General features: G+C 45.5%; 1 long non-coding RNA gene across 5 annotated transcripts in view; it reads right to left on the reverse strand.

The window, feature by feature from the left end:
* Positions 1-14,747, reverse strand: part of LOC146817367 (uncharacterized) — a 302,612-nt gene that overhangs the window by 166,348 nt on the left and 121,517 nt on the right. For all 5 annotated transcript variants that reach the window (XR_014962996.1, XR_014962993.1, XR_014962994.1 and 2 more), the window contains one exon: positions 8,493-8,542. This is a non-coding gene — a long non-coding RNA (uncharacterized LOC146817367). The remainder of the gene's footprint in view (positions 1-8,492; positions 8,543-14,747) is intronic.

Below are 14,747 nucleotides of genomic sequence, written 5' to 3' on the forward strand. Positions count from 1 at the left end.
CTGCTTTTAAATAATTGTACTTTGCACACGATTTCGCTCATCTGAATTAGACTACCCCTTCGCCCCGGTCCAACGTGGCTTGTGCCGTTGCGCGGAGGGCCTCTTGGGGGTACTAGCAGGGCAGGCACTTCCGGTAGGGGTTAGCGCGCCAGCTCTTCACGCCCCACCACTATTTAGTCGAATGCTCGAACGCAGCGCAACGCACACAGCAGAATCCTGACATCAGGTGATGCTGCTAGTTGTACTGCTAAACCTCGTGCATTATATCTTCTAAGTGAAACGCTGCTATTAATTCGGAAAGTTCTTAAATCCTTTGTTGTTTAACTTTGTACAAACACCTCTGCTTTTAAATAATTGTACTTTGCACACGAATTGGCTCACCTGTATTAGACTACCCCTTCGTCCCAGTCCGATGCGGCTTGTGCCATTGCTCGGTGGGCCTCTTGGGAGTACTAACAGGACAGGCACTTCCGGTAGGGATTAGCGTGCCAGCTCTCCGCGGCCCCCCACTATTTAGTCGAATGCTCGAACGCAGCGCAGTAGACAAGGCAGAATCCTGACATCAGGTGATGCTGCTAGTTGTGCTGCTGAGCCTCGCACATTATCTCTTCTAAGTGAAATGCTGCTATTAATTCAGAAAGTTCTTAAATCCTTTGTTGTGTTACTTTGTACAAACGCCTCTGCTTTTAAATAATTGTACTTTGCACACGATTTCACTCATCTGTATTAGACTACCCCTTCGCCCCGGTCCAACGTTGCTTGTGCCGTTGAGCTGAGGGCCTCTTGGGGGTACTAACAGGGCCGGCACTTCCAGTAGGGGTTAGCGCGCCAGCTCTCCGTGCCTCACAACTATTTAGTCGAATGCTCGAACGCACGCGCAGCAGACGTGCTGCTGGTGCACTGAAGGCGCGCCAAAGGCAAGCCCGTCTGTGTCCGTCCGCGGCCTGCAGGGGCTAGGGGCTAGGGGCGACTCACTATGCCCAAATTACTTCTTACTCAGCAACTGAGCTGAGACACCTACAGGCAAACTGTCCCATCAACCCCTGCACGATTACCTACCTACACGCAACAGGGATCCTCAATCCCAGCTACTTGTCACCTGAACTCCCTGCCTTACCGCCCAAAGAGTGCCCGCCGGCCAGACCAAAAGGAATGCCTGACCCTATCATCCCTCCGCCCCAGAAAAATAAGACCCTGGTGTTTAACTACTTAAACACTTGCTCGCTGGTTAAACACCAATTGGATATATTCCAGCTACTCGACTCCAATAAACCTGACATACTCCTCCTTTCAGAAACTTGGCTTATCGCCGAATCCGTACCTGACATCCTGGCAACAGTACCTACGGGGTATTATATACTTCAGGCCAACAGACCCTTGGGAAAACCTGGCGGCGGAGGTGCCGCCATTATCCACCACAAACTCAGATTTACCACCATGACAGTCAGTCGACAGCCTCATTTTAAAATGTGACTCTCCTCATTCCCCTTTTATTTGTGCTCATTTTTATAGACCCCCCCAATACATGCCCTCTTTTCCTCAGCTGTTAGGTGAACTGATTTCCCAACTAGTCATCAATAATGCCAAAGTCATTATCATAGGAGACTTTAACTATTGGCCCACTGACACAAAGGAGAGTACCAGCTCCCTAGAATTTCCGGACCTCTTATCTGGGCTAAACTGTATCCAGCATGTACACACCACCACTCACATCAAGGGACACATCTTGGACCAAGTATGGACCTCCAACTTGGAAATTACACTACCCTCCATCTCCCCTTGCCTATGGTCAGACCATCACATTATCTCCTTCTCCTTGGATTGCACTCCCCCCAACAAAACCCCCTCTCCTGGGCAACCACCTGGCTAGAAACTGGAATCGGGCCAACATTGGCGAATTTTGCACCTTATTAAAAACCTCCCTTCCTGTTGATCAGGACTCCCTAAGTAATCAGGCTGCCGCCATCAAGCACTGGCTCAAGTCAGCCAGCAACATCGTTGCTCCCTTCAGACACTCCAAACTTAAACGTCCTCATGACGCCCAACGCTGGTTCTCTGATGAGCTGAAAATAAAGAAATTAGCACTCAGACAGGCCGAGCGCAGTTGGAGATGTGACTATACCCCGGAACAAAAGCCACCTATATGATTCTCTTAAAAGACTATAAACAATCTATCATCCAGGCCAAATCGATGTACTTTTCCTTGAAAATCACCAACTCAGCTACTAAGACCAAAGACATCTTCGCTATAGTCGACGAATTATCCCTGCCGGACAGAGTAATTGCTAAACCACTTCCCTCCCAACTGCTATGTGATTCACTTAACGTGTATTTTATGGAGAAAATTGCCACCATCAAAAACAGATTCCCCCTCCCGCCCTTTCAACGAACCCTCCAATCGTGTTCAATAACCCCCAGGTGCTGAATCAAATACCTCTGATATCTAAAGAGGAATTCCTCGACCTGTTAAAAAAAGTCAGGTCCGGTTGCCCTACAGATTGCTGGCCCCCACACATTCTACAAGAAGCCTTCTCCACCTGCCCTGACCCCCCCATTAGCGCTTCTCAACAACTCTCTGAGACTAGGCACGGTCCCCGATTCCTTTAAAATTGCCGAAGTTGTCCCCATTCTTAAGAAGCCCAATGCCGACCCCCTGATACTCAGTAACTTTGGCCCCATCTCCTTACTCCCCTACCTCAGTAAGATCCTAGAAGCTCATGTAGCTAAATGTCTCAGCTCCTTTATTGAACGCTCGCTTTTTCTTGACCCTCAGAAGGCTGGTTTTAGACCAGCTCACTCTACGGAGCTGGTCATCCTCGCAGTCATGGACGAGTTCAGGAAGGGGGCCGATCATACAATCCCTCAGGCCCTCATTCTTCTGGATCGGTCAGCAGCTTTTGACACGGTCGATCATGATCTCCTGATTGACCGTGTCGGCAGCGCCGGCATCCAGGGACTTGCCCTGAAATGGATCTCTTCCTTCCTGGACAATCGCTCCCAGGCAGTCCATCTTGCCACCTTCTCAGCTGAGAAGGTTAGGCTGACATGCGGGGTCCCTCAGCGGTCTTCTCTCTCCCCTCGTCTCTTCAATCTATACATGTCCCCCCTGATACACTCCCTGCGCCACTGTGAGGTAGCCACTTTCAATTACGCTTACGACCTTCAGTTGGTGTTTAAAATTGACTCCTCTACCACCTCAGTCTCAAACTTTCAGTCTACCCTGTACCTCATCAGCAATTGGATGAACGCCAATCAACTGAAGCTCAACCCTGACAAGACTGAACTCGTTCTGACTGGTGGTATCTCCAATCCCTGGAACCCTAACTTCTGGCCCCCTCTCTTAGGCAACCCTCCTCGACCGGTGGAATCGGTGAATCGGTGAAAAGCCTAGGGGTCATCATAAGCAAAGACCTGTCCATGAAATCTCAGATTGGCGCAGTCGTGTCATCTTGCTTCTTCCATCTATGCAGAATCCGAAACATTTCCAGATTCCTAACCACCGAGGCCCTCACCCTGGTCCTCCTGGCCTCCTGGTCTTGGTCATATCCCATATTGACTACGCCAACTCACTCTATGTTGGCATCCCGGCCTATCAGCTTCACTGCCTACAATTGGTTCAGAACCAAGCAGCTAGGCTTATCTTTCACCAACCCAGACATCAACATGTCCGCCCCCAGATGAAGAGCCTCCATTGGCTCCCGGTGGCCAACCGCTGCGCATTCATATTGGGTTGCACAATCTTCAAAGCCCTGGCCGGTCAAGGCCCGGCTTTTATCTCGTCTATGATACTCCCCTACAGCCCCTCACGCGAACTTCGCTCGTCACATCTGAACCTGCTCGCTGTCCCCCCCTTTAAGCGGAAAAAACACAGTGGTCTCAGATTCTCTCTTTTGGCCCCTCAACTTTGGAATTCCCTTCCTACCGAGTTCAGATCTGTGACCTCGTATACCCAATTTAGAACTCTCCTTCAAACCCTTTTATTCTCTCAGGCATACGAGTAAGCCCAATACCTCTGCCGTATCCCCCCCACTAGCGCCATGAAACCGCTTGGTGAAAGAGCGCTTTACAAATAATTTTAACATAACATAACATAACATGTTTCCTTCATTTTACGTGTGACTCTTTGACTTTACCAGACGCACAATCTCGAGTGTCTTTCATTTTATCCTATTTCAGAGGGGATGTAGCGTCATGGCCAATGCCATCGGTCTAAAGAGATGACCTGAGTTTGTACAATTTTTAAGAATACAAAATTAATTTTGTACGATTTTTGGATGGAAGAAAACCTTCACAAGCTACGGGTAATGAGTTACTGGAAAAATACCAGGGTGATAAAGAGCTAGTCACCTCTTCTTTCTCTCCCCATCCCCTTTCCCAATTCAGAGCACTACTGTTCTCTAGTATAGAAAAAACTTGGAGAGTTGGTGGGTTCAGGGAGAGGCATTTGGATTTAGTCTTCATTCTGCTCCTGTGAAAGTTGAGTATTATTAAAGTGAATTTCCTGACAGTATGCCACTCCACTGTATGCCATTCCACTGTACATCACTCCACTCTACATTACTCAACGATGCTATTTCAGTGTCTGCTATTCTATTGTATGCTAATCCACTGAATGTTATTCCACTGTACACCACTCCACTCTTCTCCACTCTACGCCACTCCACTCAATGCAACTCCACTCCATGCCTATCCAATGTACGCCACTTCAGTATATGTCCCTCTACTCTACACTATTCCAAGGTATGCTTTTTTGAGTGTCCACTACTCTACTGTATGCTATCCCACTGCACTCTATTCTACTGTCTACCACTCCACTCTACGCCACTCCATTCTACAGCACTTAACTGTATGTAATTGCACTGTACACCTGTCCACTCTATGCCACTTCAGTCAACTGCTGCTTCAATTTACTCAACTCTATTCCACTCTACTCTAAAACACCCTATTCCACTCTATGCTGCAACACTTCACTGGTCTCTACTCCACTCTACTCCACTGCACAACACTTTACCCCACTCTACCGTACTGCACAACACTCCACTCTACACCACTCCACTGAACCACACTCTACTCCACTCTATGCAACTCCACTCCAAAAGACTCAGCTACAGTCAGTGCCACTATACAACACTGTACTTCCCTCTATTCCCCCACACTACAATGTACATCCCTCTACTTCACTCTATGCCCCTATAGCCAAGTGTACTAAACTCTTCTACACTCTACAACATTTTCCAACATTCTATGGCACATTACTCCACTGTACTGTACAAGACACTACTACAATTTATTACACTTTACTCAAGGCTGCACTACTCTTGCCCACTCCACTGTATTCCACTCCACTCTACTGTACTCCACGACACTCCACTCTACGCCACTCCAATCCACAGTCTCCACACTATGCTATTTCACTGTACCCCACTCCACTGTACCGCACTCCACAGTAGTCGATTGAACTCTACTCCACTCCACGACACTCCACTCTACAACAGTACACTGTACGATACTCTGCTCCACTCTCCTGTATCACACTCCACTTAATGACACTCCACTCAGCAACAGTATTGATTTGAAGCATATTTTTATGAAAAATAAAAAATACACTGAAATTCAATGAAAAAAATAAAGGTCAAATATTTATTACAGCTACGAAAACTTTAGTTATCTTTTCTATACACACCAAACTTAAAATACACAAACATTACACATTCTAAAGTTGTAGTTATACCTTCAATTTATGAATTACTCAACACCTTTTAATTACATAATATTTATTTATTCTTTAATTACAATTCAAACCAACTACACAAAAATGTAAATGTCTAAACTTGTACTTACTCCTTTAATTTATGTTACGCAACACCTTCAAACTATTATAATTATCATACCACGCACACCTCCATACACTTAGGGACTGTTTCACAAAAGGTCTCTGCACTTGTGGCTGAGGTCCCACAGTCATGGTGAAGGACTTGCACTCATGGTGGGGGTCCCCCACTCGTGGCGGGACCTCCACATTGCAGTTACCCATTGCGGATGTTCCGCCACGAGTGCAGGGCCTCCACCATAGGTGTGGGCGCCCGCCATAACTGCAGGTCCTCCGGCATGAGTGCAGAGGCACTTTATGAATGGTCCCCAGTGTATTCAACTCAGCACTACAGTAACTATAACGCACCACTTTAACATGCACTGTGTTCTCACAAATCATGTGATTTGTCCTGTTATAAGTATTGTAAATGCTATTATTTTAAATAGTATAGCTAATATAATATAAAAGGGTATAAGCAAGTTATAGTTAATGTAATGTGGCTACTAAGTGTGCCACCTACCATCACTGAAACTGCCTGCTGCAGCTGGAAAAGTATCTCAGAAGAGCAGTAGGTTTCCCTCATCTCGAGCACAAGCCCGAGTACACCAACAAGTTGCCAAAAGCCATCAAGAACTTCAACAGTTGCATCATCGCATGCCCCAGCACCCTAGCTTCCCTCAAACCCGAACAATCACTACAATGATCCCCTCCCCTCCAACTGCCTAACCGCCATCTCTCAAGCGATCATCCCCTCTTGGACTGCTATAATCAATGCATCCATCCTATAGGGATCGATACCTGACTCCCTGAAAGCGGGCCAAGTTGTCCCCATCTTAAAATAACCTACACTAGATCAAGCCTTCCCTGACACCTACAGACAGATATCTAACATCCCACTTCTAGCGAAAGTTCTGGAGAAATGTGGGCAACAGCAGTTGAGCCAACACATCACCAACTTCCACCTACTGGATGACTTCCAGTCCGGGTTCAGACCTGGACACGGGACGGAAACCACCCTCCTCCACATTGTGGATGATGCCCTCCAAGCCCTTGACCAAGGCAAAACATATCTCCTAATCCTCCTAGACCTATCCTCAGCCTTCGATACGGCAAACCACAAAACTCTCCTTGATCGCCTCAAACTTAGGATGGGACTAGATGGCACCGTCCTAGAGTGGTTCAGGTCCTTCCTCCAGAATCGCTCACAGAGAATCCTGATCAACGGTATCCTATCCGCTCCCTCGCCGATCACGGTTGGAGTCCCCCAAGGATCAACCCTGTCCCCCACCCTCTTCAATATTTACCTTGAACCGCTCACAGAAGTACTACACACCTCCAACATCGCCTACCACATGTATGCAGACGACACACGGATCTACATAAAAAAATCTCTTCTTCTGAGGACATCAGCTCCCTAAATGAGGGCTTGAAACTGACCGTGCACTGGCTCACCTCTAATCAGCTCAAACTGAATGCAAAATATTGAATTTCTTCTTATCTCCCCTCCTAAAACCAACCCGGACATTCATGAATGGATCATGGCAATCACAGCCTTAAACTGCCCTCTTACTTTTGTAGACTCTGCTAAATCCCTTGGAATAACCCTTGACTGCAATCTGAATATGCGTGCCCATATCAACTCGATGGCCAAAACCGCCAGATTTCACCTGAACTACCTAAGACACCCGAAACCTTTCCTCGACACTCCTGACTTAAAAATGGCAACCCAGGCACTAGTCATCTCCAGACTGGAATATGGTTGCTCTACCCTCGCAGGTCTTCCCAAGAACTCTCTGGCTCCACTGAAAGCCTGCCATGACGCTGCCGCGAGATTCCAAACAGGCTCAAAGAAATTCGACCACATCTCTCCCCACCTCAAAGCTCTAAATTGGCTCCCTCTTGAGGCCAGAATCCAACTTAAGCTGGCTTGCATCACACACAAGGCCCTTCACTCCAATGCCCCAGCATATCTCGCCCAAAAACTCGTGATTTCCGGAGGAGCTAGAAACTCACGGTCGGCCAGAGACATGTTGCTCCAACCAGCATGCTTGCGGGAAAAAAACGTACAACCGGGCCTTCTCTGGGGCCACCCACAAGAATTTGGAACTCATTCCCACCCGTCATAAGAATACTTTCATCCTTGGCACACTTTAAAAAGGAGGCCAAGTCTTTCCTAATGGGCAAATTCCTCTCCTAATGCTCGCATTCAATAATCCCAATGTCTTTGTTTTCTCTTACCATTATGGCCTTACCCACGGTCTCCTGGATTATTTTCACCCGCCACCTCTGGGCAGCATTCCCTGGAACAGATATTGCTACACTTGTATAATTTGCATAATGTGCTATTTGTTTTTATCCCAAATGTCTCCAAAATTTGTTATTGCTTATTCTTTTCCTTGCTTCATACAAATTCCTCTCCTAAAACTCGCATTTTAATCACCTCAGCGACTGTTTTCTCATACTATTATGCTTTACCTACGGCTACCTGGATTGTACCCACCAGGCTCTTCTGGGCATCCTTCCCTGGACTCGACACTACCTCACTTCTACAATAGTGCTATATGCTCCCATCCCAACTGTTTCCATGATTTGTTTCTTCTATTCTTCTCTTTCCTGTTACTTTTGCAACTACCTGTTTTCACCCCAACTGTATCCAAACTCCCAAGTTCAGGTATCTTACCTGTCAATCCTGTAAAGCGCTCTTATACCTTCACAGGTCTGGTTTGCGCTCTATAAAACACAAATAAATAAAATAACATAAATAAATAAATAAGTGCAATTCAACAGCAAGGATCAGGCCGCTGGGCAGCTGTTACAGTGAGCAACTCAGGCTAACAAAACGCAATTGCATGCAACTTGAGCACAAATGGAGGGCAAGCCAAGACACTGCCGCTAAAGACATCTTCAAATCAGCCACCACCACTGGCAGGTTTGGAACACTAAGCACACAGTTTTTGCAGACCACATTGACGCCAGAAATGGCAGCAAGGAAATCTTTGCCATTATCAAAGATTTCACCATGCCTCCTGCCATCCCAGCAACATCACAGTCGAAATTTGCAGCTACCATAAAGACCATCCACTTTGGGCTCCATCTGACCCATGCCCAAACCACACCTACAGCCAAAAGACTCCTATCGATCAGCGAAGCATTAACACCAATCATCGACACCTCCATCAACTAATTTCATTCCTACCATACTTGGCAAAGCTCTTAGAAAAATGTATCAACTCATGCCTCATCGACCACCTCAGCAACCACCAGCTCCATCTACGCCCAACCACAGTACAACTACAGCACTAATCGCTGCCACAGATCCCATCCACAAGCTGTCAGCTTAGCACCTTATTCCTCGGAAGCCCTCAAACTCATCTACAGAATGCCTTAAGGCTCATAGCTCAGTCCCACCTTCTTCAACACGTACACGATCATTCTGGCCAGCGTCATATGTTCACACAACATCAACATCCTCTCTTATGCTGACAATATGCAGCTCTTACTATCCCTCTCAGACAAGACCCCCAACATAAGAACCATGTAATGGCTTGCATTACCAAAGTCACTAACTGCATGAAAACCAACTGTCCCAAGCTCAGCACCAAGAAGACTGAAGTTGTGATCTTCGACAAGAACACCTCACCATGGAACTCTAGATGGAGCCAAGCTGAACTCTAATCCATAACCAGAACCCATGCCAAAAATCTTAGACTAATCATCAACAGCAAGCTGGACATGACTGCACAATTTAACTATGACACTTCATACTGCTTCCACACAGTGAAGATGCTTAGGAAGATCTTCAAATGGCTCCCAAGCAACACCAGTAAACTGTCACTCATCTTCAACCTCCCACACAGAAATTACATTACACCACACCTCAGTTAACTCCACTTGCTCCTGATACACAAAGAGGATCAATTCAAACTCTTCACAAACAAATTCAAGGCACTGCACAACTCAGGCCCCACCTACCTGAACAATCAAATTTCTCTTTCCTTCAGCCACCCAAACAACTTTGCCAGGCAGGATACCTACTTCCACACATACCACTCATACACAAAACCAGATCAGGAGTATGGGCATTGTCTTACATTGTTCCTAGTGTGGAGTGGCCTCCAACTCCGCAATAGAGCCTTACCCTCTGTTTTTGAATGCCACAAGATGCCAAAGACCTAGCTTTTCAATTAACCAACCTACTCATAGGCATGGCTAGGCACACACACCTGCTCAGCACCAACATACCCTTGCAGGTTATTGTGCGCCTTACAAATTCACATATTATAACATAATATAGCATGGGGCATTGAGAGGAGTGAAATCCCAGTAGTCATGTATTGTCAAGTTGTTAATTATGAGGTTGGTTTTTACAAAAAACAGCTCTGAAAAATGATTTTATTCAGATAATTATTTTGTTAAACCTGATATGAGCATATTATCAGTACTGTTTTAACCTGGATAAATACAACACAATCTTCTTAAAGACATTTAATCAGCTGCTAATGAGTTTAATTCCCCTTATAGGTCATCCCTGATTTAAAGAACTACAAACAACAACTTCAAGTATTCTTCTGTGTAATTGTTTTATATGGCATTGTCTTACACACATCACATAATATACACAGTAGTTAGGGTGGGTAGATACTTGGGTTCTGTGTTCTGGGGAAGGTCATTGACCTTTGAGGGCCTTATAGTTGGATCAAACATGTTGACTTTCCTTTATATACAGAGATAATAGTCCGATTCATTCACAACTCTTGTTGGATCACACATGTTGACTTTCCTTTATATACAGAGATAATAGTCCGATTCATTCACAACTCTGATTTTAATCATACTAGGGACACTAATAGTAAATACAGTTTAGAGACCCACTAGAAAAGTTTATCTCAGTCCTTTCATTCATGATCCCCCAAGTCTAAGGACATTATATAAACTCTCCCAAATGTGGTAGAGCCCATTCAGGAAAGATTTCACCTTGATTGTGGACAGTACCACATGATGAAGCATATCATAAAATATGGGTGAGGGTTCCAATTCAATAAAATAATCTTCTTTTCTGATAACAGAGTGTTGGAAAGTGGGTTATTGGTAGGAGTAGGTGTGCACCTACTTGTAATAATAAGGCCACTAACAAAGTTTAAGATCCAGTAAAGGTCTCAGTAAAGAAGCGGCTCAACCATTGGTAGCTGACCTAACTTAGGAGATAGGAGATTAAAGCATTTAAAACACCAGTACAACAATTAAGCAAGACAGAAACACCCAATAAAAATCCCTCACCAATTAATGAGAATAGGACATATGAGTATGAACAAATAGACACCAAAATGACAAAAATCCAAAGTAGGGAACAGGAGATATGAATTTGAAAAGATTAACCACTTTATATTGCTTAAAAACATATAGCACCACTCTGGGACATCTGTTCGCACTTGACTGGGACAAAGTCAATGTTTTAGGCCAACTGTGATGAAGCCCGGTTAAATACACTAACTGGGAGGCCCTGGTAAAAATGTTACCTTCGTACTTAGAAACTTTTCTGGGGTTTTTTGTTCCGAAGTTACTCGACCCTCCAAAGCAGGCCGGATTTAGTGAGGGTTCACCGGCTTGAATTTTTGCGAGGTCCTGGTTAAATCCTGGAAGTCTGGAGCTCCGTAGCTTTCAGAGGGATGAACCTGAAATCCTGGGTGGGTCACGGTTGAAGGTAGTCGGCTTGACTATCGATGTGGGTCGGTCACCTCATTGATCTTTGTCACAACAATTCTCCAAAGTTCTCCAGACTTCGGGAGGTGCTTCCTGGAGGTCTCCTTGTGGGTTACAAGTGTCCAAATCACCAATCCAAAGATCTGGAATCTCCTGCATATTCTCCGGCATGTCTGGACTACAAGTCCCAAAGTGCACCTTGCCAAATCTACTGGATGCACTCCAAGATGGGGACTCTTGGTGGAGATGATGGAGGTTGACTCGGCTAACCGATAGCTTGCAGGGAATACACTCCATAATCCTTCCTGAAGCAAGGCACAATGCCCAGAGCTATATTACCAGATTGTGCAGCATGTGCAATCATTCAGAGTGCAGGTCTTTGGGTGCAGACCCATATTCCAGCAGAGCGGTCCTTCTTCTCCTTGTAGTGTCAGGCAGCAGATCTTGGAGACTATGCAGCTCTCACATATTTATTCACTGTTTTGGGCTGACAAGCAGGGGTCCCCTCTGTCCAACTAGATTCTGGATACCACCCAAAAGCATGATTACTTTGTCCAAAGTGTGGCATCTTCTTGTCCCACAAAGCACTGCACTTCCAAAATTCAATATGGATGATTTGTTTCCAGAGGAGTAAGAGCTGGCTAAACCAACCCACAGTGTGGCTCATTTCCATTAGCTCTCCCCAACCTGACCTCTGAATAATCCTTTCCTAAGCCTGCCATCTGGCTGGGGCACAGGATGTGGGAGTAGGTATGCCTGGCATTCCTTGCTGATCTGTTCTCTTTCAGCTCAGATTGATTTACCCAGCCCTCTCTTTAAGGCCCATACTCCTCAGCTGCAGAGGTCTCTCCAGCAGATAACCTCTGCTCCAGCCAGGCCACTTATCACCTAATCAAAGCAGCCTGGCTAAGCCTATTAAGGCTGAAAGATCAGCAGAGATCACTAAACGGCTGGATTTAGGCTCACAGAAGGGAACGTGCTATAACTACTCTTCTGTACTAGTTATGATAAAGTCAACAGTTGTTAGTTGTTGACTTTATCAATACCAATCGTTTAAGTCCTTGAATTATATTTCACTCCTATCCAAGCAATAGTTACACCTAAATAACATAAGGCAATGTTAGCCTATGGAGCCAAGTATCTACAACAGGGAAAATTAAATTGGCAGTTTGTTCCTCACCAGGGAATATAAAACATATTTTATAAGGTAGCTGCTTATAGTTACATGGCTCCCACCCAGGGACACCTAGGGAAGACTGTGGGGGTCCCTAATATATAACAATAAGGTAGTTGATCACTTTCAAAGTGTCCTTACCACCAAAGTTGAATTTGTATACAATTTAATTTTAAAGACGGTCTGCAAAGCAACGCTGCCTTTAACATGACAGCAGGCACTCAGCAGTGCACACATGCAAGTGTAGGAAATCTGCTGTGCCTCTAAACATCCATGTCCTATTACATACTAAGGACTTATAGGTAGTTTGAACCCCCCTAGCCCTATTATATACTAGGGACTTGTAGGGTCTGTCAATACTAAGTGTGAAAACTTACTTTTAAAGAAAGGCTGCAAGGGAGGACTGCCTTTAAAAGGACAGCAAGCACAGAGCAGCACAAACATGCAAGTTCAGGAAATGTGCTGGCCCATAAACTCCCATGCCCTATTAAATACTAGGGACTTATAGGTAGATTGCAATCCCTGGCCCTATTATCTACTAGGGACTTATAGGGACTGTCATTTCCAGTTGTAAGCGTACCCTATTACATGTACCTTTCTAAACATAGCACTGGCCCTGAGCCTGGTTAGCTGAGCCCAGGGTACAGTCAGAGTATCATTCAGCAAAATGGGGGTTGAACAGGGCAAAAGGAGAACTTTCTAACATGCCCCACCCAAATGAAAGATGATGGGTAGCTAACCTGCACACTGGTAGTCCCCATCAGCCTGATCTGTGTTCCTCTGTGAAGTCCATCCCCTGTAGAGAAATGGACAACCTCAATAGCTTGGGATAATATTCCCTCTCATCTGCGTGAGCCACCTGAGGGGTCTGTGGTCAGTTTGAAAATTAAAGTGAGTACCAACCAGGTATGGGCTCAGCTTTTTCAGGGACTAAACCACAGCAAAGGCTTTCCTCTCAATGACACTTTATCTTTGTTCTCTGGGGAGAAGTCACCTGCTAATGAAGGCACCTGGCTAATCAAGGCCCTCCTCATTTACTTGTGCTAACACTGCCCTAATTCCTTGTTCTGAAGCACCCGTTCGAACCACAAATTCCTTTGTGTAGTCAGGAGCCAGTAACACTGGTGCTCAACACATAGCCTCTTTCAGAGTTTCAAAGGTCTTCTGATCCTCTGAGGTTCCATATCACTTTCTTTGGCATCTTCTTCGAAGTACGTTCTGTCAGGGGAGCCACAATAGTGCCAAAATTCTGAACTAGTCTTTTATAGTACCAAGTAAATACAATGAATGCCCTGGCCTGTGTCTGGGTAGTAGAAGCTGTCCAATACAAAATGATTTAGATTTTGTCCTGGAGGGGTTGTACATGTCCTCCACCTACCAGGTGTCCCAAGTGCACCATAGTACTCTGCCCTATATGGCACTTACTGGCCTGAATAGTTGGACCTCTGTGCTGCATGGACTGGAGTACTTTCCTCAGGTGGTTTAAGTGATCCTCCCAAGTGGAAATATACACATCGATATCATCAAGATAATCTGCACTGCACTTCTGCAACACAGACAGGACCCTGTACATCAACTTTTGGAAGGTAGCAGGGGTATTTTTTAAGCCAAAGGTCATTTCTTTGAACTGGCTATGCCTCTCTGGTGTGGAGAATGCTGACCTCTCCTTTGCTCCTTCAGTGAGGGTAATCTGCCAATAGCCTGAAGTCAAATCAAATGTTCTCAGACACTTAGCAGCCCCATATCTATCAGTGAGGTCATCAGCTCTAGGAATATGGTGAGCAACGGTCTTGGTGACTGCATTCAGTACTCCGTAGTCCACACAGAACATTATCTCCTTCTTTTTCCCCTGGGGATTAGGTTTGGGCACCAACACCACTGGGCTGGCCCATGGACTGTCAGAGCGCTCAATTACCCCCAACTCCAGCATCTTAGCCACCTCAGCCTTGATACTTGCTCTGACCTGGTCAGAAAACTTGTATAGTTTATTTTTGATATGTGGGCTGTCGCCAGTGTCAATGTTGTGCACACACCAATCAGAGATACCTGAAGTAAAGAGAA

This window comes from Triturus cristatus, chromosome 6, assembly GCF_964204655.1.
Source record: "Triturus cristatus chromosome 6, aTriCri1.1, whole genome shotgun sequence".
Classification (NCBI taxonomy): domain Eukaryota; kingdom Metazoa; phylum Chordata; class Amphibia; order Caudata; family Salamandridae; genus Triturus; species Triturus cristatus.